A 22,884-nucleotide genomic window follows, 5' to 3' on the forward strand; every position below is an offset into this window, starting at 1 on the left:
TGTATTCAGCCTTTTTTTTCCTTAAGGTAGAGACAATTATACTGTGTCTTCAGATTCTGTTATCTGTGACTAAATAGCTGTTGTTGCTGATAACTTTTATGTCGGTCAAACGACCATAAAAAGTGCATATAAAATACATCAGCACTACATTAAAATAATAATTAATCATAGAATGTTTAAAAAAAGAATTGAACTAGAAGTTATCACAGTACAAGACATTAAAAAACAGAATATACAGCTGTTAAGTTAAACAAGTTTTTCTCCTACGCCACATGTTAAATAAATAGCGAGAAACCGCAAACACAATGGGAGGATGGGTATCATGAATCAGTATCCTACAGGCCTGTGAAAAGTGCAAAAGTCCCAAGTTCTTACAAATAGGTTTTAACCAGCGTTTTCTAATTGCAGAATACGCAGGGCAGAAAAACAATACATGGGTTACATTCTCAGTTTTGTAGCTACATGCAGGGCAAACTTCATTGATCGGGTTTGACCATTTAGATGTAAAGGACCTAATAGGAAGAGTGCCATGCCTTAACTGTAAATATAGCTTTCGAGCAACTGGGGGTTCAATTAGGTCCATGAATTCCTCAACTTTAGGTTCTGGTTTAACTAGGAGGCACTCGGATGTCAGCCTACCCAATGATGCAGAGCTCATTAGTGTTTGGTAATTTAACGTACGTATCTGGAAAAGAAGTTCTTTCTTAGATATCCCGAGGCAAAAGATCTCAGGGGTTTCCCACAATTCAGGATAACCTAACCGGATACTAACAGCACTAATGTGCTGAAGCCAAGGGATCTTTTTATTTTTAAGAAGAGACCAAATCTCTGAGAATTCCGCTCTGTATGCGACCAATTCAGGGACTGACCACAACCTCTTCCAGTACATAATTTGTCTAGCACTTGTGATCTCCTCTATTGGCAACATGCCAAGGTCATATCTAAGAGGGATCAGAGGCGTGCTGGATGGTAACCCAACTAAATTTTTGACAAAAGACTGCTCCACCTTTTTTAAATTTGTTATCTGCTTGTGCCTCCAGAGTTCAGCCCCATAGGTTGCTGCCAGTCTAGCCTGGTGACAATATACCTCTAGGGCTGGGGACACCGGCCTAAAGGTAGACTCCCTGAAGACTTTACGTATGCCCCTGCTAACTGGGATAACCTGAGTGAAGATTTAGCGATCTGCATATTCCAATCAAAATTCTCTGTCAGAGTGACACCCAAATAAACAAATGTTTTAACCCTTTCAAGGGGAGTACCATGTAAAACAGGGTTTGGGCGTACACGCTTAGGGGGATTAAAAATCATAAACTTTGTTTTCCCTAAATTGATTTCCAATCCCCGAAGCTCGCAAATTTCCACAAAGCCATCAAGTATTCTTTGAATGCCCGATGATGTTCTAGACAACAACAGAGTGTCGTCTGTGAACATCAGAGCGGGCACTCTACCTGTAGCCAATTTAGGGGCATCGTTATTTTCCACACCATTCAAGTATTCCACAAGGCCATTTACATAGAGACTAAATAGCGTTGGTGCCAATACGCACCCTTGGCGAACTCCTTTTTGAACAGGGAATTGATCTGTAAGTTCGCCATGCCTACCACACCTGACCTGGGCAAAATTGTTTGCATGAAGCCTAGAAAGAATAGCTAACAAGTAGGGCGGAAGGCCCAGGTCTGCTAGTGCTCCCCACAATTTTTCACGCGGGACTAGATCAAATGCCGCCCGCAGGTCCACAAACACAAAGTAGAGGCTGCCACCCTCCACCTTTGCTGTTTTCCAGTACAAGACCTGCAGGCGGAATATCTGGTCTAGAGTGGAGGTACCGGACCTGAAGCCTGCCTGTAATGTAGACAATATCCCGTTATCCTCAATCCACCCAAGAATCCTATCAAGGATAACCCTCCCCATCAGCTTTTGAGATGTATCGATTAGGCTGATGGGTCTATAGTTAGAGGGGGTTAGGGGGCAGCCCTTTTTTAGAATAGGCACAATTTCAGCTCAAAGCCAAGTGGGGGGCAGGTCATCTCCCTGAAGGATGCCGTTGAATAGAACAACCAAATAGGGTGCCCAGATTTTCGGTTGCGTCCTAAACAAAACCCCTGGTAGTTTATCCAAACCTGGGGCCTTATTAGGAATCAATTTGCCTATAGCTGTCACTACCTCAGTCAAGGTGAAAAATTAAACTGGGGCGGTGCATGAGGGGACTGTAGTTAACTAACCCCGTTCTTCGGCCCCGCTGTCACTTCGAAGTTGGTGGAATTCAGGTGTAACAGGCATTCCATCAGACTCAGAGATGCCATAAAGAGCACTAAAGTGGCTTTCCCAAATTGAAGGAGCAATATTGGGGGCAAGTGCGGGGGTGTGCCCACTAAGTCCAGTTGCGACAATGGACCAGAAAGATTTGGAATCGTTGGATCTAAGCGCAAATCCCAATTCCTCCCACATAGTGGCCTCCCATTCCTTCTTGGCATCACGGATTGCCGTTTTATACAAGATGCGATGGACCCTGATTGCCTCCCTGTTATTGGTTTTTATTGCTATTAGAAGGGCCTTCTTGGCCTTCCGACAGGAGGTATTAAACCATCGAGAAGTCGTGATTTGAGGCTGATTTGCCCTTCTCACAGGATACAAAGTATATTTAAGTGCGGCAACCAGTTGGATATGTATTTCAGATGCCCTTCCTAGATGGCCAACTTTCCCCATATCTTCAATAAATGGGATAACGGTCTCATATAATTCGGCAAGTTTACTAGTGGACATCTGGAGGTCTGGCCATTTGACCCTACGCCTGCAATTTGTTATTTTTAAAGGCGCAGTGGCACAATGTTCAACCGGAGTTTGGCATTTCAACCCAAAACTCCCCGGTTTAAGTGACAGGACCAGGGCATTATGATCACTGTCAGATCTTTCAATAACCCTGAACTCATGAAGCCTGTCCCAGTGCCTGGCCTCGATAAAAATATAATCGATTACTGAGGTACTAAATTTTAATCGATTAAACGTGTCTTTCCCTGGTCTATCAGGCTCCACCCTCCCGTTGCAAGCTCGCAATGATGTCGCTAGTGCAAATGACTGCAATTGCAGGACTAAAGGAGTCCATGCCTTGACCCGGGTAGTCAATGGCTCAGGAATAGCCCACAACAAATCAACCTCGTCCGGGTTGCTCAAACTCGGGTCCATAAGCGGCTCGAAGTGACAGTGAAAATCTCCACCCAGGATTAGCACGGTGGAAGGGTCAATCGACTGAATGAAGGTTAACAAGGTTTCAATAGCCTCTGACTCGAGGCCCCGCCTAACTGGCCTTGAGTAAACATTAATCAAAGCAATGTCTGGCCCATTTAAAGTAGTCAACAATACACACTGGACATCCATTGAATTAGTTGAAATTTGGGATGCCTTAACTCCTAGGTGTGTACCAACCCATATGGACAGCCCATCCGAGGGCCTACCTCTCTCACCCAAGCTTGCCAAAACATCGTATGTTGCAAAACCCTGAACCCTACTTTCTTTTAACGCCCAGGTTTCCTGCAACATACAGATGTCATGTGTAGCCATAAAGGAGCCCGAATCTGGAATGGGCAATTTACTTTTAAGGCCCACCACGTTCCAAGAGAGGATTTTGACCTGGGCAGCCAACAAGTCTTGCTTAGTTGGTTCACAATCTAAAATACCAGAAAGATCATTAATAGTGCAGGGACTAGGATCTGTCCCCGACTCAGGTTGACAGTTCATTATAGGTCGGTCATCAGGAGAAATAACAATTACATGATGAGTAGTTTGTTCTGATGTCAAGACTTGCACTAAAGGGCTTAGATTAACATTTGCATCTTGGTTCTCAGTGGTAGGTCGCATATTGATAGGGTGGTCCGTTTGTCAATCGCAATCATCGAAACCTGAAAAGGCATCAAACCTATTTGCGACTTCCAGCGGGGTGAATGGTAACAGATGGTCCATCTTCCTATTTCCTGGGAAATGATCCATCCTCCAGAATCCATTTCTATGACTCCTAAAGGGTACGGTTTCCCACCCAAATGCATTTTCAGCAATCATAGGATTAGGTGCCTGCGTCATATACCGGTTGTTAGAGGGTATAGACGGTTTAATCTGTGGACATGCTAGAGCCCCAGGATAGATTGTAGGGTTCACTAGGGATCTTGGATAAAAATAAGTCAGATCACGAGGAATGATGGAATTACCAGCGATCCCTGGAATCCAATTTAAAATATATCTAACAGTTCCAGGATCTTTAAAGTTGATGACAATTAGGTCCCCCTTTATGTCTTTCACTCTACTTCCCAGCCAGGGAAGTCGCCGAACATTCAAAATATCTCCAATACTATTAAAAGGAAGTGGTCGATTTTGGTTAAGCCAATGCATAGTTTTATTTTTTAGCTGAGAGAACCCTTCCCTCTTGCCAACCTCTAATTTTGGGACTCCAGTAAGCACAACCACAAAAGGAACCGCCTCAGGGGGTAATTCGACTTGGCGCCTCCTATGCTTCTCTGTCCTGGCAGGGCTGGGAATTCCCCTCTTATCTCGCGGATTTCCTGTGAAAGATTTATTCCCTGCCTTCAAAACTTCACTAGCAGCATGCGGTGCTGGTTGTTGAGCCGGTTTAGGGGGTATTGCCTCCTGTTTTATAGAGTTCGTAAGCTTGCCAATCTTTTTTATACCCTTTTCGGCAACAGGGGTAAGAGATGGCACTATAACTGCAGGGGGTGGCACTGACTTCACAGGGTCCTTAGGTAATCCAACATTGTTACATAAAGCCAGTTCTAAATCTTCCCGCTGTTGCTCCACCCTCTTCAGCCTCTCTATAATGGGCAAGATAAATGACCTGATTAAATGTTCAAAACTTTCAAGAGGAACAGCGGACAGTGCTTCCTTAGGCGGACAGTGTAAAGAAGTAGCTAAACCTGGTGGAGTTAATACAGTCAATGCAGGAACTCTTGGAGTTAATACTGCTTCCGTGGGAGCCATTGGAGTTGGAGCAGTTGATACAGTAGCCTTTGAGGTAGGGACAGTTATTGCATTAGCTTTTATAGTTTTACCAAAGTCAGAGTGGCTAACCTTGCTTCTTTGTGGATCACTGTCCCTCTTCCATCTTTTATTTGGTGGCGGACCGTAAACTTTGGGCATGGCTGATTTCCTAACCTGTTTCTTTTTTTTATAGGTCTCTTCTATTAGTAGAGGTGGCTCAGCTATCACGGCTGCTCCTATAATAGGATTGCTAGAGAGGGATGCATTATTCAAGTCCTGGGTGTTGTAGGTATCAGGTGGAGGGGGAGTGTCTCGCAAGAGTATAGGGATACTGCCTATGGATAGCGGGTCCTCATTTTCAGTGTGAGAACTTGCATCAAGTGAAGTAGTTTGATGCAAACAATCCAAGAGAGGTCTACTTTTCATGCATTCAATAGAGCGACGTCGCTCAGCCCTACGCTGAGCCAAAACACTCTCCTTTTCTAAATCTGTAACGACCTTAGTAAAGTAATTTTCTAGTGTACCCTTGCTAATCCCAACTGCGCCTCCAGATGCGGATTTGTCAAGAGTCGCAGCCATAGCAAATAGGCGTCCAACAAGAATACCCAAATAATCCTTTGCAACTTGTTAGGATATGGGCCCAGCCCGGCCTCATCGTGCCTCTGAGGGCCATAGAGGGCCCGCCCTTTGCCCGGGCTTCTCCTGGGACGCTCCCGCGCAGCGGGTAGGATGGTCTGTTAATATAGAGGAATTGGTTAGTGGGGGCGGGGCAAGCAGGGAGAGCGGCCCAGGTGACACAGGTTAGGCTAGCAAAGACTCCTGGGAGATGGAGTCCCTGGTCCCACCGCTCGCAGCCCTGCAGCGAAACTACGCACCCACAGCAGCAATCTCCAAGGACCCGACCCTCCTTTGGTCCACAGTCCAGGGGTGGCGCACACAACGAACTTGACCATGGAAGTGTCTTCCAAGTGTGTTCTTGTGGTTTGAGAGTCTGCCTCTTATTGCAGTATTGTCCTTCTTCCTGTGTCTGGGACTCGTGGGTGACTTGCACCCGTCACTTTCTCCTGTAACACACTGTTTTCTACCTCCTACATTTGTTTGTTTTGACACCTGCACAAGTGCCACCAGTGCCTACGTAACATTTGTTCTTGTGCTGGAGTGTCCTCCATATATTGCAGTATTATACCTCTATATTTATTTTGTACGCTTTTTGTAACCTGCACACGTCACTTTTTCCTCCTGCAATGCACCGTTTGCTACCTCTTGTATTTTGTTGACTCACGATTGTCACTTTTGTAATGCACCGTTTACTACCTCTTATATTTTGTTGGCGCACAATTGTCATTTTGCTTCATTTAATGTAACGCTTGCTTTTGTATTTTGCTCACTTGTAATGTTCTCATGTATCAGTTCTGTTCCTATTGTGAAGCGCTCTGACACCTTCGGGTAAAGTCCGCGCTATATAAAAATGCATAAATAAATAAATAAAACGAAGCGGGACCCGCGGAGCGGGTTCCGGGAGGTGCAGCGCTGGAACTAGAGCACACAAACAGCAACCAAAGTTCAAAGTCCCGGCAGGTAAAATGATTTGATGTAGTGTCCCAAGCAGGTTCTGGGGGCAAAGGTTTTTAAAGTCGTTGGTGGGGCGGGGCAAGCAGGGAGAGCGGCCCAGGTGACACGGGTTAGGCTCGCAAGGACTCCTGGGAGATGGAGCCCTTGGTCCCACCGCTCGCAGCCCTGCAGCGAAACTACGCACCCACAGCAGCAATCTCCAAGGACCCGACCCTCCTTTGGTCCACAGTCCAGGGGTGGCGCACACAACGAAGCGGGACCCGCGGAGCGGGTTCCGCAAGGTGCAGTGCTGGAACTAGAGCACACAAACAGCAACCAAAGTTCAAAGTCCCGGCAGGTAAAATGATTTGATGTAGCGTCCCCTAAATAGCTTTCTTCAATCTTTGTGTGAACAACTGCCTTCAATCTACACTACGGACAGCTGGGTTCACAACTTGAATTCAGCTTCCCTTCTACATTAAGGACAGCATTGCATTTAGCCTTGCCTTTCTTAAGGCACAGACAATTATACTGCATCCTGAGATTCTATTATTTGTGACTAAATGGCATTCATTGACCTTTGTGTCAACAACTGCCTTTAATCTACACTACAGACAGCTCAGTTCACAACTTCAATTGAGCTTTCCTTCTACATTAAGGACAGTGTTGTTTTCAGCCTTGCTTTCCTGATGGCAGAGACAATTTAATTTAATTTAATTTAGGGTTTATATAGCGCTAGGAATCGACTCCCGGAGGAGTATCTCCACGCTTCAACCGCTGGGGAACCCGTCCTGGCTCACCCTGAGAGATGGTCCCTGATGGGTATCTCTAAGGTGCGACCAAGCATCCCCGGCGGTCTGGGGGGGCCGTTGTGAAGAGGAGGCAAGCTGATGCCCAGAGTTGGCGAGTGTGGTTTCTGACTAGAGTAGGCACCGAGGCGAGAATTATCGAGTCCGCTGACCCTGGTCCACGACCCTGCCGCGTCGGGAATCGAACCCTGGTCCCGGGCCGTTCTCTGCTTACGGGTCTGCCGCCTCTAACCAGTGAGCCACACTTCTCCACAACAATTATACTGTGTCCTCAGATACTGTTAACTGTGACAAAATAGTATGTATCAATCTTTGTGTCAATAACTGCTTTCAATCTACACTGCGGACAGCTGCATTCACAACTTGAATTCAGCTTTCCTTCTACATTAAGGACAGCATTTAATTTAGCATTGCTTTCCTTAAGCCAGAGCCAATTATACTGTATCCTCAGATTCTATTATCTGTGACTAAATAGCATTCATCGATCTTTGCGTCAACAACTGCCTTCAATCTACACTGTGGACACCTCAGTTCACAACTTCAAATCAGCTTTCCTTCTACATTAAGGACTGCATTGTATTCAGCCTTTTTTTCCTTAAGGCAGAGACAATTATACTGTGTCCTCAGATTCTGTTAACTGAGATAAAATACCATGCATCAATCTTTGTGTCAACAACTGCCTTCAATCTACACTGCGGACAGCTGCATTCACAACCTGAATTCAGCTTTCCTTCCACATTAAGGACCGCATTGTATTCAACCTTTTTTTCCTTAAGGCAGAAACAATTATACTGTGTCCTCATATTCTGTTATCTGTGACTAAATAGCATTCTTCAATCTTTGTGTGAACAACTGCCTTTATGTACACTACGGACAGCTGGGTTCACAACTTGAATTCAGCTTTCCTTCTACATTAAGAACAGCATTATATTCATCCTTGCTTTCCTTAAGACAGAGACAATTATACTGTGTCCTCAAATGATGGTAACTGAGATACAATACCATTCATCAATCTTTGTGTCAACAACTGCCTTCAATCTACACTGTGGACAGCTGCATTCACAACTTCAATTGGCCTTTCCTTCTACATTAAGGACAGTATTGTTTTCATACTTGCTTTCCTTATGGCAGAGACAATTATACTGTGTCCTCAGATTCTGTTAACTGAGATAAAATAGTATTCATTAACCTTTGTGTCAACAACTGCCTTCAATCTACACTACCGACAGCTTCATTTACAAGTTGAATTAAGCTTTCCTTTTACATTAAGTACCACATTGTATTCAGCCTTTTTTCCATAAGGCAGAGACAATTATACTGTGTCCTCAGGTTCTGTTATCTGTGACTAAATAGTATTCTTCAATCTTTGTGAACAACTGCCTTCAATCTACACTAAGGACAGCTGGGTTCACAACTTGAATTCAACTTTCCTTCTACATTAAGGACAGCATTGCATTTAGCCTTGCTTTCCTTAAGGCAGACACAATTATACTGTATCCTCAGATTCTATTATCTATGACTAAATAGCATTCATCGATCTTTGTGCCAACTGCCTTCAATCTACACTGCGGACAGAAGGGTTCACAACTTCAATTCAGCTTTAGAACTAAAATTATCTTCAATATCTGTCCTGACAACAGCCTTCAGTATATTCTGCGGTCAGTAAAAATTAAAAATTCATAGCAAGAGCTCCACTACTACAGAAAACATTCAATTCAGCCTTGCTTTATTTAAGGTAGACACTAACGGATTTTATGTCTTCTGATTTTGTAAAAGAATGTCACAAATAGTATTCATCTATAACTGCTCACTAGAGCTTTCAATCTACACTACGGACAGCTCAGTTCATAACTTGAATTCAGCTTTCCTTCTACATAAAGGACAGCATTGCATTGAGCCTTCATTTTCTTAAGGCAGAGACAATTATACTGTATCCTCAGATTCTATTATCTATGACTAAATAGAATTCATCGATTTTTGTGTCAACAACTGCCTTCAATCTACACTACAGAGAGCTGAGTTCACAACTTCAATTCAGTTTTCCTTCTACATTAAGGACAGTATTGTTTTCAGCCTTGCTTTCCTTCTGGCAAAGACAATTAAACTGTGTCCTCACATTCTGTTAACTGTACAAAATAGCATTCATCGATGTTTGTGTCAATTAATACCTTCAATGCATATTACGGACAGCAGAGTTCACGGCTTCAATTCAGTTTTGCATGTAAATTTCTCTTCAGTATGTGTGCTTAGAAGAGCCTTCAAAAAATCCTGCACTCAGTAGAGTTCACAACCAGATACCAAGACCGCCAGCACTACAGAAAACATTCAATACAATCTTGATTTACTTAAAACAGAGACAATTGCACAATGTCCTCAGATTTTCTTAAACTTTGAACACTTGAAAATTCAGCCTTCATTTATTTAATGCAGACATAATTCTACTATGTGTCCACATTTTTAAAAAAACGCATATTATATGAAACAGGAAACTATAGAAAATCTACTTGAGAAGGCTTTCGAATTACATTTTTTAAAATTTGTTTTAGTAATCAATACAATTCGATCATTAGATAAACTAATCCCTTTAATGAAACCAAGTGAAAAATACAAACTAACAGAAGTCATTTTTCAGAAGCTTTTTTGGGTGAATGGAACCATAGTTCAAGTTCTGAGCCTTTTCTTAATGATGAGGTATCTTCAGAGTAATGATTTGTTGCATGCAGATGACACTAGTAGTCGTGCCTATGAAGTTGGAAATGCTTGTACTATTGTGAAAGACAAAATTATTCCTAGAAATGCAAAAGAAGTGTTAGCTGAGGAACTTTTAGGGAGATGCCCTAAAACTCCAGAGAACATTTCCAATTGCAGTAGTATTTATACTGTAAGTCAAGAATCTATTATTTTTTTATGCAATCTCTTACATAACTATATTAAGAAAAGTGTTAAGCAAAAGATTAACATGTGGCAAGTACTAGACTCTTGCACAGTAAGAAAAAATACTGCTTTCCAACGTCATTTTCTGGCTTGTCTTTCTGAAAAAGTATAGCGAAGTGTTTTTCATCAATTCAGAATGTTACCAGTTCATCATACTCAAATCAGGAAAAAAGTCAGAACATTGTATTACGCAAAAATTCCAGCACTAATGTTAAAAAAAAGTTGAACAGTACTCGTTTCCGTGCATCTGTATCAGATGTAACAAATGTCTCTGTTGAAATTCAGCTTACTTACTTTGATCCTCAGGAAGATAGTGCCGAAACTGAGATATTAATAGAAGAAAATGTGGAGCAGAATATACAATGTTGTACTGTATAATAATCTTGAGTTCATAATTATTCCTTCTGAACTGATGGTTTTAAATACCTATGAGTTTATTCTTATTAAATGTGTGCATCCATTTCAGGCTATTGTTCATATAGAGCCTAAGACAGGATAATTGCCTCCTTCTGATTTACTAACACCATTAAAGGGAAGAGTTATATAATTGCCAGCAGATTTTTTTAAACAACTGAAACAATTGGTGTAGAAAATGTAGAAGATGAGCCTCCAAAGAAGAAGAAAAAAGCTCTACTTTGCAACTTATTTACTATCCCTGATGGGCAAAAAAAAATTAATACTGCGTTACTAACCTATAAAATTTGCCAAACAACTCTTTAAAGGAGTCATCCTTGCATAAAATACTCCTTTGGCACACCAACTATGATGCCACATATCAAGAACTTGCACCCCAATAACTTTGCTTGACCTCCAACACGGATGTTACAGGAAAACCCACCTACTGCTGCACCAAGCACATCGATTGCTGCACCAGCCTATTCAGAATGCAATCCACAACCAGAAATTAACCTAATTTCGGTGAAATTAACATTGTATTAATTTATTGTGATGAACTTTCCTCTTACGAGGATCAGTCTATCGACCTAATAAAATGCAAGGAACAGTAGCATCACTATGCTCAACATTACTTTTTTTGACATTATCTTGTAATTAGTATCAACTACCTCAGCCTAAGGCAGTGCTTAATTTGCACACTTTCTGCCTTTCCTGAGTGGGTATATCAATTATACTTCAATTTCATATTCTGATTGCATTGTTTGTTTAGATGTGATACCCATTTCTCACCCTCCCACTGCGTAATCTGACACACAGTCTGTGTAATGAGCCCCAAATCCCAATATTCACTTCCCTGACAAAGTAGTAGATAGTTTGCAGGTCTACTTGTCTTTCTTATTTTACACCTTTTCCATCTTCCACTCAATCAACAGATCATCGACACATACACACACTTACTTGCTGCCTTTTTCACTGGGGTTATCAATTATTCTTCAAGTAATTCAAAGTCAAACTACAGGCCCTTTCTTGAGCCTTCTTGGTAAGTACTACGCATGAATAGCAGTGAGTAATTTGCACACGTGCGTCCCTTATTGCATCTTTTCTACCTCACAGTGTGTGTACTTTGTGCACTTCCATTACTTGCTTAGATGTGGTACCCATTTCTCAGCCTCCCACTGCTGAATCCGACTCACAGTCTGTGTAATCAACTGGCAATCCAAACATCCACTTCCCTCACAAGGCAGTGGGTATTGTGCGGGTCTGCTGCATTTGTTATTTTTCCCCTTATTCATCTTCCACTCAATCAACACACCATCTACAAGTACACACACCTACTTGCTGCCTTTCTTGGCTATGGTTATCAACTATTCTATATCATATTCGTACTCAGAGTGCAGGCCCTTTATCAAGCCTTTTTGATGTAACAACTACCCCAGCCTAAGGCAGTAAGAAATTTGCAGAATTGCTGCCTTTCGAAAACTGTGTTACTGTTTCCTGGAACTTTAAGGATACAGACTGGGCAATTACAGATATAAAAGACACATTTGCAGGTGCATAGAAGAGTGCATACTCAGTCTAAAAGGGTTTGAAGCAGTCCATGCACCAATTCCCACTTTGCAACATGACTACTTCTGTACTATCTAAATGATTACAATTTTCAGCCCTAGGTAGATTGGAACTTTTTTTATCTCCTCGTAACATTAAGAGAGAGGACGTAAAGTGGATTAAAGTCCATTTTACAGATAGGGCCCGCCTTAATAGAGAGGGGAGGGAAATAATGAAACCATCTATAAGAGCTCACGCTATGTTAATCACTACCCCAACCCTGGAACCATACCTGAATTTTGTTACAAGACCCCTTCATAGATTTTTTATTAACGAGATTCAGGTTTAATCTGATTCAATTTTCTCTAGGTTATTACCCATTATGGAACCATTCGAAAGATGCACCCCCTTGTGACTGTGATAAATTCTCTGAGCAGGATACCATGCCTTTTACGATGTTTTGTGGGTTTTATACTGCTGCTAGGAAAAAATATCTATTACCTGTGCTGAGGGAGGCGGGTTGTATTCAAGTTAGACCTGCTTTAATTTACCTCCAGATGTTGGGCAATATTTACATTACTTTTAGTGTTGCCAGTTTCCTAGCAGAAGCTTTTCGTTCTAGAAAAAACGAGCTCCACTGAACATTTTATTGTAAATAAGGTATCTTTTATTAGTGTTAGACACGATGCAGCTTAGCCAATTTTGGGTTTGCCCTGTTGTTGTATTAATTATGAAATGTGATTTTAATGTATATGTATTGTATGTGCTTTTTATGGTTTTTTAAAAATCGAATAAAGAGTGCTTTGACTGATTACAATTCTGGAAGAAGAATGTCTCAAACCATTTCAATAAATGTATACTTATAACATCGCATAACTTAATAGAGCTTCTAAAATAATTTCATGTATTTCATATGCCTCATTATCAATTTCGAAAGTCATATGATCATACTCGATGCCATCTAATGGTTACAGAAAATCAATACCCAAGCTTAACTCTGTGAAATTACACCTAATGTCTGCAGCATTTATATCTTCCTCTTCATTACCGGTACTTGTAAAAAGTATTTTCAGCTCTTCCTTGACAATGTTACTGATTTCAAAAGTGTATTCTAAATTGTTTTGTTGATTTTCCATACTGAATTTCTTATGTTGTAGCTCCTTGTAATAGCAGCATATGTGGTGATTCATATGAATTATATTAAATATTTATTTTTCAAATAAAACAATATTTTGAACATGAGTGTATTCTAGTTTAAAAACATTGCAAAAATTAAATACAATAAATAGTGTTGCTCTGCATTGTGTCAAGTGCTTTATTTATTTATCCTACCTACTGTGTTGTAAACTTAAAACAGTGATGACAGCACCGCCTTACTCTTGACTCACCCCATTACGTTGTCAATTAGGGTGCAGGGAGGCAAAGAAAAGTAGTAAAATGTATGTCTACAGATGTACTGCTATATTCACAACACTCGATGAAGCACATAATAAACAAACTCAGATGCAAAAAAACATACACAAAAGAAGGCTGCACAAAAGTTACACAAACGAAAGCAACAGAAATAGGACACCGAATCTTGAAAACAAACTGGTAAGTAGACAAGAAAACAAAAAAGCTAACAACACTGCAACGGACGCTACGCTGTGGAACTCATTCTGAAGAGAGTTGGAAACATACTGTAAATAAAACGGAATTCAAGTAAAAAAAAAGAAAAATAAATACATGGATGACAAAGTCACTGGAGTAATACTCTCTTCCCCAACACAAAAAAGGATTTTGGAAAAATTATATGTACAAATGTTTAAGGAGCTGCAAAAGACCCCATTTCCCGGGATTCAAAAAATATCATTAGGGAACGTGTGGGGAACACCAATACCCCCACGGTCCCAGCCAGCTCCCCACGTCCTTTGAGAGCCGGCATTGCTTTGTCAGAGAGAGCAGTTTATATGCTGCTCTCTAACGAAAAGCAATATGCTTTCCTACTTCAAAGACACAGCAGCTTAACTTGCTCTCTCTTTCAAATAGAAACAGGTTTGCTGTGCTAAAGAGGAAGCCGCGACGCTCCCACCCTACCAAACCAAACAGCAGAGTCACGGGGGTAGACACCCCGGGACACTGAAGGAGTTGGCCCTGAGACATAGTGCACCCCAGAACAATCAAGAGCTCCAGGACGGAGGCTGCGCGATCCTATCCCAACATTAAAAAGCCCCGAAAAGTGATAATCTCCGGGGCTGGAAGCTGCGTGCCGTCACGGACCCCCTCTATTTTAAATATTACTGCCCCAGTAAGGTGGCGGTCCCCGGCGCATGTACGAGAGCCATGAACTCCCTCCCACATACTTCAAAATAAAAGATGGCTGCCAACACTTCCTAGTTTGAAGCGTTGACAGCCAACCAGCCTGCACCTCCTGATTGTACAGATTTCCATATGCGTACGCTGCGATTTTTCCATTCTTTAAAATAAAAAAATATATGTAGCCTAAAAATTCATGAACAACCCCCATACCAAGCCTAGAGGATCAGGATGTTTCTACGCTGCCCCTTTCCTTATTTCCCAACTTTCTTTTACTGTTTTCTTGTGTCTCGGTTCTAGCGACCAACAACACGGCTGCCAACACTTCCTGGTTTGGAGTGTCGACAAACAGTTGACAGCCAACCAGCATGAAGCTCGTGCTCGAAATTATACGAATTTCCGTACGCGTACCCCGCGATTTTTCTATTTAAAAAAAACAAAAAAAATAGCCTAACAATTTATAACCGAACCCCTGAGCAAGCCTAGAGGGTCAGGATTCTTCTACCCTGCCCCCTGTCCTTATTTCTCAACTTTGTTTTACTGTTTTCTTGTGCCTCGGTTCTAGCGACGAACAAGATGGCTGCCAACACTTCCTGATTTGGAGTGTTGACAGACAGGTGACAGCCAATCAGCATGCAGCTCGTGCTCGTAATTGTGCGAATTTCCGTATGCGTGCAGAACTCCGTCTCTAGATATCGCTATGATTTTACTTCTAATTTTCTCAAAAACTACTGAACGAAATTACACCATTTAACAAAAAGCACAATCTGCAAACCGAACTCTACCTCTCTGCCAAATTTGGTGTAATTCCGTTCAGCCGTTCGGGCTGTAGCCCAGGCTAAAGGTCCCTATGGAAAATTGCATGTGGAAAACATGTTTTGGGACCCCCTTTTCTCTCGGCCCCCACTGAACGAATGACCCCCAAACTTTCAGGGAATGAGCAGAACCGAGCAGGCCATTTTCCTGGTGAAATTCACGAAGATTCGTCCACCGACGCCAAACTTATTCCAAATTAGAATGTTGTTGATTTCCTATGGAAAGTAGAACCTAACTATAACTATATATATATATATATATATATATATATATATATATATATATATATATATATATATATATATATATATATATGGCTGCCCAGTTTTCCCTTGCGTCGGCAAAAGGATGGACCGCACTCTCGTGGCTTAAGGCTTAAGCAGGTACACAATTTATTTATTGTAATCAGCAAAACAGGATACGTTTCGGCATCGCGCCTTCTTCCAACTGTTAATGCACAGCAGATTGCCTGATGTTTTTAAATAAAGTTTCACATGATTTTTTTTTTAAATACGTCATTTCCCTTCATTCATTGAAACAAACGATGCACTTCAATACATGTACTAATAGTGCGGCCATCTTAGAATGTATTTAGTTCACATACATTTAAACTAAGCGATGTGGCCTTATTAAAACAGAAATTATTAAGCCCTGGATGGGCACTTGATTTTGCCAAAGAATCAACAATGTATACACATTAAACGAATAAATAATCACTACAATCAATTTAAATAGCTCAATCAGACTTTGAACATCTCCCTGTTCATGAAATTCATTTACAGTATGCAATTCTTCACATTTATAGAAGGAAACAAATGTTAGAATGTGTAAGCAAAGAAAATATATATGTGTATGAATACTTAACGGGCTGGGAGTTTACAGGTAATGTCTTAAATTATTGTAGGAGAGAGGAGAACTTATTTGCCTAGGTGTATGGCTAATTCTTCTTCTGTGTTGAGACCAAGTGGGGTTCTTTTTTGGAGATCAATAATTAATCTTGATTCCAGCCTCCGCAGCTGGATTTCCCTGTCTCCTCCCCTCTCTTTCATAGGGATTTGATCTAGACAGAAAAAACGCAGGAGATTGCAATCACTCTTGTGTTCTTTGGCGAAGTGTCTCACCACGTGGTATTTTGGGTCATTATGCTGAATGGCCCTTGCATGTTCTAATATTCTTCTTTTGACTGGGTAGATGGTGCTCCCGATATAATGCAATTTACAGGGACACTCTAAGCAATAGACACAAAACGGGGTAGTACATGTCAGGAATTTGTTAATTTTCCTGATCACCGAAGTGCCTGGGATTTCATATGTTGTTATCTTAGTGCTTGCCCTGCATGCTTTACAGTTTTGACAGGGAAAAAAAACAGTCAGATTTCCTAATCTTGGTGTCCTAGGAACTGAATCGAAGTGGCTGTGCACTAGAAGGTCTCTCAATGAACGATTCTTTTTGTAAGTGATTTTGGGAAAACTGGCTCTATCCTCCCCAATGATACTGTATGATTTAAGAATATGCCAGTATTGTGCCATGGCTTAAAGAAAAAGGGGTTACCCTGTGTCCCTCAGAACCTGGGTGATTATGGTTAAATGCAAAAGTGGTTCTGTTGGGTAAAGCAAATCACTTTGTTAATGCTAATTAATGCAAAACAAACGTATGAGAGCTCCCTGAAACACATATAAAGTGAGATAATGAATCCTCAATCCTCAATTTCTTAAAGCCAAGAGGTGATTTGCAATGTATTTATATTGTGATTCAATCACGTTACAGCCGTGCACGCTACCCTTAGCAAGCAGTCGCATCCAGAGAGTGAAGACCCAGCTTGTCTTCCGCTTAGATCGGACCTGACCGGTTGGCACAAGATCAGGCAGAGAAATCCCTCCTGACTTCAATACTGTCCACCCCCTCCCCTCCAGTCTTGATAAAGACCCGACGCGACCACCAACTGGGGCGCAATAGGGTTGAAACGTCGACGCCCACCAATGGTTCAGAAAACTCCAGGATCCTTGAAATAAAATGCTAGGTTTCCTCGGATGTGAAATATATTCTGACCAACTATACCCCTGTACATAATTGTATATATGAATTTTTTGGATCTCACTGTACATTGCTTCACGCACTAAGCACTTGTCACCACTTGTCACATAATTTTCACTTGTGTTTGACAGTCTTTTTTAATGCCATTGTTGAATGAATTACTTCCAATGTAACGTGATTGAATCACAATATAAATACATTGCAAATCACCTCTTGGCTTTAAGAAATTGATTAATTTGTTTTGCTTGAGGATTCATTATCTCACTTTATATGTGTTTCAGAGAGCTCTCATACGTATGTTTTGCATTAATTAGCATTAACAAAGTGATTTGCTTTACCCAACATAACCACTTTTGCATTTAACCAGTATTGTGCCATGGTTTGATGTATTTTTATGGAGTCACTTGAAAAGGTTGTGATAAAGCGAGGTGTTTGATCAACCACATTGATTGGTCTACTCTTCTCCTTAAGTAGATTGGTTCTCGGTATCTTTTGAACCTTCTCATAGGCCTGTTGTAAAATCTGGTCTGAGTATCCTCTAACTTTAAATCTCAAAATTGACTCCTTAGCTGCTAATTCAAAATCTTATGCTAATGTGCAATTTCTCTTAAGACGTAGTAATTCCCCGTACTGAATACTATTCTTTAAAGATTTTGGATGAAATCGAATTTCCTGCTGTAACTTTACGGAATAATGAGGTGCAGATTTTTCCTTCCTTTATGAATAGTTCTAGAAAGTCTACTTCTGTGTCACTTATATTGCCACTAAAATGTAGGTTGACTGTGTTTGTATTCAGGTGTCTAATGTAGGATTTAGCTTCAATTGTAGGACCTTTCCAAAAGATGAAAAGGTCATCAATATATCGGTGCCACCCAATAACTGATGAGACCCAGTGTTGGTTTTTCTCGGCCCGGGCAACCTGCTTCTCCCACCAGCCGATGAACAAGTTCGTGTAGCTGGGGGTGAAGCAGGTTCCCATCATTGTACCCCTACACTGTCTGAAATATTGTTTCTGGAACAAGAAGATGTTGTTATGAAGGCAGAAAGACAAAAACTCAATTAACATCTCATTATGTCTGGAAAACCTTAAAGAACGGGTCTTTAGGAGATACTTCACTGCATGTATGCCATTTTCATGAGAGATACAAGTATATAGTTCAGTGATCCAAGACAATCATCAGCATCTCAGGCTCCCATACAATATCTGAGATTATTCTGATAAAATCAGTAGAATGACGAATATAAGATGGTAAAGCTTTTACATGATCAATCAAAAAGAAGTCCAAATACTGCGACATTGTTTCAGTCAGACTTCCTTTCGATGATATAATGGGTCTGCCCAGTGGTACAGTTTTGTTTTTATGAATTTTGGGCAGATGGTAAAAGGTCGGTACGACCGGTTGTTGGCATGTCAAGAATTTGAATTCATTAGTGTCAAGCATCCCTTGTGATACCCATTTCTCAAGCATTTCGTGATATTTTATGATGCTGCTATTGTATTCATCTTTACTGATTTTGGTGTAACAGGAAGTGTCCCTCAATTGGCGTAATGCCTCTGTGCAGTAATATTCCGGCGTCATTAAGGCGATGTTTCCACCCTTGTCCGATGGTTTGCAAATTAAGTTAGGGTTGGATTTTAGTTTTTCCAATGCCTTTCGGTGGACATAAGATAAGTTCCATTGTTTGTTGTTCTTTGAGCCGTGTTTCCTCAGTTTGTCCAATCCGATCTTAACTGATTCCTCAAACACATCTATAGAATCATGTGGCATTGTGGGTACAAATTTTGTTTGAAGTTAGTTTTCGCTCTTGTTTGTGTGATACCAAACTGTTCAGCAGTTTCTGCAGTGTTGATGGATTGTTCCTGTGAGTCACTAATCGGTTGACTAGCCATGATTTGCAAGAGATTCAAGTCCTCCTCCTCTAAGTTTTCCATTGTTGGTACATTGCTCAAGGTGTCCTGATCCACACTAGTGAAATTTCTAAGCCTATGAAATTTTAAAAGCTTCAATTTACGTGTGAATAGGTATAAATCGATTCTAGTTTGAGTATACTCAAAGTTGTGTGATGGACAGAATGTTAGTCCCTTTTTAAGGACCTCTTCTTCAATTTTGGAGAGTTTGTACGATGTCAAATTCACTATTGTGAGATCCTCAGGAGGATCTATCTCCGATTGCCTCTCTTGCTCCTGGTTTGAGACGCCACCCCTTGATGTTCTGATGGGGAAGCCGCCTCTTCGCGTCTGTCTTGTCTTTGTCTTTGATCTGGGGGTTTGCCTTTGACCCCTCTCTGGTAGGACTGTCGCATTAATTGAAATTCCTCGCAAAAATGGGACTGCGAAGACATCATATCCCTTGCAGCTGGTCTTTCATCCCCGGATTGCTCGGTATCCGTTATATCGAATTCTGATGTAAGAACAACTTGGTAGCTTCTCCTGTTGGTGCCACTTCTCAGGGCTCGTCTTGGTGCATCATACTTACGAGCAAAGGTCAGGATACGCCCTTGCTCGTAGTCCCTGGCATCCCTCTGAAATTTGGTTTGCTTACGTTTTCTGATTTTGTCTTCGTAAGCAATAAGGCGTTTTTTCATTGCTTCCCGTAATTGATCCCGTTGCATCGAGTCTGGATCCTGTGCAATTAATGCTTCTAGCACTTCGATTTCTTTTTGGCATTTTGCCCTGTTGCTCCAGGTGAATTTAATTAAGATCTTCAGCATGCCTCCAGACATCTCTGCAGTATAGCTTGCCCGCTCATCAAGCAATTGTGGGTCGGGATTTTCATAGGCGGGAACCGTGTAAACACGGAGCCCGCTCGGGATCCGTTGAACTTCTAAGTAGTTCTGAAGTGACGTGGCCTCCCACCACTTTCTAATTTCGCGTTCATACAGTCTTTCCAGTTGCACGAATAAAGCTTTGAGGGGGCTTTGTATATTTTGAGTGCTCATCGCGGCATTGCCTGATGCTCCACTTTGCCCTTCTTTAGGCTTGAATATATCCGCTGCGGCTTTGCGCCGCTCTTGATCTGAGTACATCGTGGTTTTAATATGTGAACACTTTATCACCTGTGCTCATGTGTTCATATGCTCAAGCTACTCGTTCCAGTCACAGTCTTTAAGTCAAGTTTATGTGCCTCATATGCCTCATATGCACAGACTTGCAGATAGCAGCGTGACAAGGCAGACAACCAACGCAGAGCAGTGGGCGTGTCAGGCGTCCAACTCACCCGTCCTCATAGTTGAAGCTGCTCTCAGACACGGAGATTCCTTTGAATTCAGTTGCTGCGATGGTGCAGGAGGCGGTGTCAGCTTCGCTTCGATTCGATTTCCACCTCAAAACGCCAAGGTGCACTCCGGAACGGGTGGGTGTCCGTAACCGTGGTGGTGGCGACCGCAGAACAATGGCTGCTCAGTTTTCCCTTGCGTCGGCAAAAGGATGGACCGCACTCTCGAGGCTGAGGGAGGTACACAATTTATTTAGCAGCAAAACAGGAAGCGTTTCGGTATCGCGCCTTCTTCCAACTGTTAATGCACAGCAGATTGCCTGATGTTTTTAAATAAAGTTTCACATGATTTTTTTTTTTAAATGGATCATTTCCCTTAATTCATTGAAACAAACGATGCACTTCATTACATGTACTAATAGTGCGGCCATCTTAGAATGTATTTAGTTCACATACATTTAACCTAAGCGAAGTGGCCTTATTAAAACAGAAATTATTAAGCCCTGGATGGGCACTTGATTTTGCCAAAGAATCAACAATGTATACACATTCAACGAATAAATAATCACTACAATCAATTTAAATAGCTCAATCAGACTTTGAACATCTCCCTGTTCATGAAATTCATTTACAGTACGCAATTCTTCACATTTATAGAAGGAAACAAATGTTAGAATGTGTAAGCAAAGAAAATATATATGTGTATGAATACTTAACGGGTTGGGAGTTTACAGGTAATGTCTTAAATTATTGTAGGAGAGAGGAGAACTTATTTGCCTAGGTGTATGGTTATTTCTTCTTCTGTGTTAAGACCTAGTGGGGTTCTTGTTTGGAGATCAATAATAAATCTCGATTCCAGCCTCCGCAGCTCTATTTCCCTGTCTCCTCCCCTCTCTTTCATAGGGATTTGGTCTAGACAGAAAAAACGCAGGAGATTGAGAGCACTCTTGTGTTCTTTGGCGAAGTGTCTCGCCACTGGGTAATTTGGGTCATTATGCTGAATGGCCCTTGCATGTTCTAATATTCTTCTTTTGACTGGGTGGATGGGGCTCCCGATATATATATCTAAAAATGTCACCTGGGGTTATAGTTACTTGGTACGTTTTTTTACCAGACAAATGCCTTTACTATACATGCCTTAGTGCGAATTTTGTTGTAAAGGCACGCATGATGAAGGCATATGTGTGCTAAAGACTTGCATGTTAAAGACATGCGTGGTAGTGTTGCGGTCATTGTAATGACAGCGTTCTAAAGCCATGCATGGTAATAGCGTGTGTGGTTCCATCTTACATCCTAAATTAACACTATGACCATAAACATACAAATAAGAGTAGACACAACGTGAGATACTGAAAAATTCTTAAAATCTGCTCCTACAGGAAGCATATTATTCCAACATAACAAGCGCAGTCCTTCAAAGAACTGATACAGATCATATTATGATTGAATTTTGGTGAATTAAGTGACTACGCGGTGCGCAACAGTTATAGGACCCTTTGTTTGAGTGGAGAATACCCACCAACACATGTGCTAACAGATTGTTTTGGCACACGCTGCATACTTTTGTTGTCACTGGCCACTATATCGGATCATTGTTTTTGAGATTGGAAAGAAGCCACCCTTGATACTAACTATGGGTGAATCCAAATATGCTGGCATATGAAATAGCTGAGAAATATCAGTCATATGAGATTGCTAGTTACTTAACATCAGATGGTCGCTCTCACTTTATTCTTATACTACAAGGAAAATACAATTGCCCTGAAGACGTCCTAGTAGATTAATAGGAAACTCGTTGGCTGAAGGATTTTTTGATTGAAAAGAAAAGAAATTATAAATTATCTGTTGGGACAATCAACTTCTCTCGCACTAATTGGTTCAACCGGATTTTCATGGACACTTAAGATTTCTTGCATATATGCCAAGAAAGGTGGTGCGGTTCTGATCTATTGTTGTTTAGATCATATTGTGATATATAGACAACATACACGGAGAGCATGTCTGACTGAGCGCTAGTCAGTTATAAGTTTAATGACAAAATGTGCCAACCTGAAAAAACACTAAGCATGCATTTAAACCATAATCATTTAAAGTAACGTTGGTTATGGGCTATTCCAATCTGGTCAGGTGGTAGCAGCACAGAGAATATGCAGGCCTTTTGATCACATAAATATAGAACACAGTTGTCTTTTTTTTGTTTGCCCTCATTCATCTTTTAACCATTGTAGACAGACCATCTGTTCATACCCCTACTCAACAATCTAGAATGATATAGGCTCTTTTGACAAATTCTCTTGATACCTTCA

This window comes from Lissotriton helveticus, chromosome 2_1 (assembly GCF_964261635.1).
Source record: "Lissotriton helveticus chromosome 2_1, aLisHel1.1, whole genome shotgun sequence".
NCBI classification, from domain to species: Eukaryota; Metazoa; Chordata; class Amphibia; order Caudata; family Salamandridae; genus Lissotriton; species Lissotriton helveticus.